General features: G+C 34.6%; 1 pseudogene; it reads right to left on the bottom strand.

Moving 5' to 3' along the window:
• Positions 1-2,133: 2,133 nt before the first annotated feature.
• Positions 2,134-2,669, bottom strand: LOC136316717 (ferritin light chain pseudogene; annotated as a pseudogene).
• Between the last annotated feature and the right edge of the window lie 1,851 nt (positions 2,670-4,520).

The raw sequence follows: 4,520 nt of genomic DNA, 5'->3' as shown, positions 1-4,520 counted from the left end.
TGCAAGAATACAAACACACATGCACACACACTCACACATACTTACACACATGCACACAATGTTAGCCAAAAGAAATCATTGTGAGACTTGTTTCCAAATTAATCTCTAGGATTTTAATGTCATCAAATTCCTGTTTTTCTACAGATAGGTTTTCCAGGAACCTGAAGTAATTTTTAAAAATTCAAACTAATATTCTATTTACATGTCTTTGAATCAGTATTGTCTGCTTGGCAAGTTGCTATTTTTCAAGAATCATCCAAAGATCATTTCAGTATACAGTACTTGGGAGACTTTAATAAACCTTTCTTTTACAACCCCATTTTTGACATTAAAAGATAATAATAATAGTTTGATAAATGTCATTATTTGGAAACAAATATTTTCATTCTTTTTCTCAAATAATCTACCTTAAATTATAGTCTTTCAATAGATCTCATAGTATTAGGTGATTTATTTCTCCGTGATTTATATGTTTTGAATGTTATTTTAAAAATAATTTTGATTATAAGTATATATTTTAAGCACAGAGACCTGAGTTTTAATCTAAATCTGAAAACTGTTAGCTGCTTCCGTATATCTCTTACTGCCAACTACCAGAAAATGGGAAAAACTCCTTTCTTTAGAAAAATAACTTTTCCAGTATATTCTTTTTTATTATCAAAAGACTTTGTGTAAAAATAGGAAGATAAGATTTTCTCCTTAGCTGAGTAAACAGCTGCCCCAATCTCTGTAAAATATTCTTCCTATGTCTCTGACCCTTGTAAGATAAAAGAAATAATAGTATGCTTCTTTGGTCTTCCTGCTCCAGGAAGGAACATTGCTATAAGAAAAGAATTGATTTATTTCCATTCTGTAGTTTTAGAACAAAGCTATAACTTCATATTTTTAAAGTCTAAGGAAAATAATACACAATTACAAAATTGCTATCTGAGGGACACAATTGTATGAATTTAGTAAAAAACAACTCACCAAAAAATTTAAACATTTTTAAAAGGATGCTATATTTGACTACTTCTCCTCTTGATTTCTAGAATTTAACCTCCATCAGATCCACCTCCATTCTAATCACTTTGGCTCTCGCTTCCTTAAAGTTGTCTTCTCTTTACTTTAAAATGAAGTTCAGAGCCATTTTTAATTTGCATTTTAAACTCAACTTTATCTATTTATATATGACCTTGTTCCAGAAAGGTTTTAAAGTGGCTTAAATAAATGTATAGATTACACCAAGAAAATAGAAATAGAGAAACCAAGAATAAAGCTTATGTAAAAACTTATATAAAAACACTTATACGATCTTACTCTTTTACTTTGGGTAAACCACAAATTTGTCTGTAAGCTTCATAGCAGACAGTCAGAGAAGGAAAGTTAATTAGTTACAACATTTACAGTGTCCATAAAACAAAAACAAACCATTTACCCAAGTGAAGTACTGTTATTTCTAATATTAAGACTAGAAAGAAATTTCTTTTGAGAGGCTTCATAAGGAGGTCAGTGGATGATGTAATAATCAGTGTTCTCAGCGGCAATCTAATGGGAGACACAAAGATGAATTTCACAGGGCTCTTTCTTGTTGTATTTAATATAAGAAGACAGCGTCACACCAACTTGGAAATCAGAAAAAAAATGATCATGAGTTTGAGTGTTAAGGGAAAAAATAATATGATATTGGTCAAGGTACTCAGCACTCTGCTCTGCTAGGCAAAAATCAAAGAAAAATTTTAGAATAATAAAGTTTAATCCAGTACCCAGAAAGACTTCAGAGAAATAATTAAACCACTAAAATTTATTTTTCTTGACAGAGAAATCGTAGTTTATCAGCTCTTCAACATACACAGGTGATTCAGAAAAGTTAAAACAATTAAAAAACCTAGAGACTTAAACAAAATACAAAATTTTCATGCTATTCTGCATACTAGTCTCCACCCCACCCCCACACAGCCTAATTTTTTGTTTTGTTTTTCCCCTCTGCAAAAACAAACTTCTTTTTTGTTCTTGTTGTTTCCATTTAATATCAGAGCCTGGGCAAGGGCTTAAAAAATGTTGCGTCCTCGATGGAGAAAGAGATCAGTCAGAAATCCTGATGGCAGGGAAATGCAGCAGGGTCCCTCAAAGGCTGCTAAACTCTGGACTTTCCTAGTTGTGCTTGTGGGAGAGTTTCTCCAAGAGGTACTCACCTAGCCCAGCCTGAGGGCCCACCAACCTGTGGAGGTTGATCAGATGGTTACATAACTTCTTGATGAGTTTCACGTCATCCTTTAGTAAGTGGCTCTTCAGAAAGTCATAAAGACAGAAGTCTCTGTTGGCAGAAACCAGAGCATGCAGATACAGAAAGGCCTCGTTCAGGATCTTCTCCAAGACCATGGCAGCTTTCATGGAGTCCATGATTTCAGTCTACTCATCTTGAAACTGCTTCTTCCCATCCTGGATGAGGGAATAGCCACTCCACTGATTTTGTGTCTTCCAGAGGAGCTTGGCACTTCTGTGCTTTTCCTCAGCCAACTGCTGGAAGAAGCGGTTGACACTTTCCAGGGCCACCTCATTGCCTTCAAAATAGAAATTCATAGAGAGGCAGATGTAGGAGGCCATCTGATGGAGGTTAACTAGATGGTTGATGGTGGCCTCCACCTCAGTGGATAATTGGAATAATTCGGGTGGATCTTGGAGCTCATGGTTAATCAGTTAGCAATGAGGAGCCAATCAGAAAATACAGCACTAGTTGTTCTCAGAAGCAGGGGATACCTGAGAACATGTATATTACTGGAAGTTGTGAGGGAATGGGAGGAGTTAGAACATGATGACAGGCAGTCCCACCTGCTCCCACTTGGGTAGAAGTAAGAATGAGGTAGGAATGCACAAAGTTAAAAATGCAAACATTATTATTATTATTATTATATTTTATTTATTGATTTTAGAGAGAGGATAGAGAGAAAGAAAGGGGAAGAGAGGAGCAGGAAGCATCAACTTGCAATAGTTGTTTCTCCTATGTACCTTCACCAGGAAAGCCCAGGGTTTTGTTCTGAACCAGGGCCCTCAGCATTCTAAGTCAACACTTTATTCACTGTGCCACCTCAGGTCAGATGCAAAAATTATTGATAATGAAACCCTTCCAATCCTCATTTGTGATTTACCCCCCTTGTTTCTTATTTTAGAGATTGTATACATATATATTTTCCTTGTTCCTAATCCCTCACTGAGAGGGTGACTATTACTTCCAGTTTTCTCAGAGAAGTCCTATTGTTCTGTTGTAATTATTAATAGCATCCTTCAAATGAATTAATAAATGATCTTTAAAATAGTGCCCCCTTTGACACTGAAAAAGGTCTTCATTTGGAATATATATTACATGGTCATCTTAGTCATTGAGGACAAAATCTACACTATAAAATGTGAAATGAATAGAGTTTGCCAGATATTAAATTTGGGAATAATTTGTTTCCATTATATTAATTAATCATATCAGTAACAATTTCATCATAAAGTTTCTACTATTGGAATCTTCAACTTTTTTTCATTTGTTAATGCATTTATTCTTTCTAGTAAAAGTTCTCCTGAATCCTATTTATGTGTCAGGGGTTTTGTTAGGTTCGGTTCGGTGGCTTCTTGTGATTGATTACCAGATACTCCACCATTAACTGAAATGTGTCATGTGAATGGACACTAAAGATGAACATGTAGAATTATAAAGCCTAGTAAAACAGAAAATAACCTATACAGGATGAGTTAGCCATTCAGTTGGAAGATGAGGGCAGAACAAATGTTCTCATAGAGTCTATGTCAGCTTGTGATTCTATGCTTAGCATTTTATTTTCCCAAATACCACTTGCCTGGGGCTGTTTCACAATGAGAATGTGTTCATGTGTTTTCTATCAAGTAGGAAGGTATATTGTATTCAGGGCAAACAATATTTGTACCCTGGAGAGGATAGTTTTGCTCTAAACTTTGGATCTGGTTCTAAATAAAATAAATAAAATAAAATAAAAACATTCTTTTGCAGCTACTCTCAAATTTTATTTTCTCTGTTATTGAAAACCGACCTCTTAAAATTTCAGAGATCTGCAGCCTCCCGTCACTGCTTAATTTGAATACACATAGTGTATCTAAATACAGGATATATTGTAATTTTTTTTCATTTTTCATGGGAGGTTCTTGTCCAAAAGTATTCTCATATTGCATATGAGACTTGCAAAAACTGTTACAATTCAAGAATAGGAATAGTATTATTTTTCAATCCTGGAGGGAATTAATTGGGTAAAACATAAGTAGTTCTGAAGCCTTTCTGGCTTGGTTCTAAGGGGGAAAAAAGAGGCCAGGGTAGAGAGTGGTAGGGGCGGGGCAAAAATTCAACCCAAGAACAATCTATCATGTACCTAAGTTGATTGAAATTATACTACATGCAATGTCCTCCAAATGACTGCAAAGAAAATTATCATTTTCTACTTTGTGAATAAACCATTAATCATCATATTGACTTTATAATAAGAAAATGCTAAGCTTAGAGAAAATTTCATCATACAACATAC

This window comes from Saccopteryx bilineata, chromosome X (assembly GCF_036850765.1).
Source record: "Saccopteryx bilineata isolate mSacBil1 chromosome X, mSacBil1_pri_phased_curated, whole genome shotgun sequence".
In the NCBI taxonomy this organism is placed as follows: Eukaryota; Metazoa; Chordata; class Mammalia; order Chiroptera; family Emballonuridae; genus Saccopteryx; species Saccopteryx bilineata.
The sequence above is the reverse complement of the archived record's forward strand: the minus strand, read 5'-3'. Positions and strand labels throughout refer to the sequence as shown.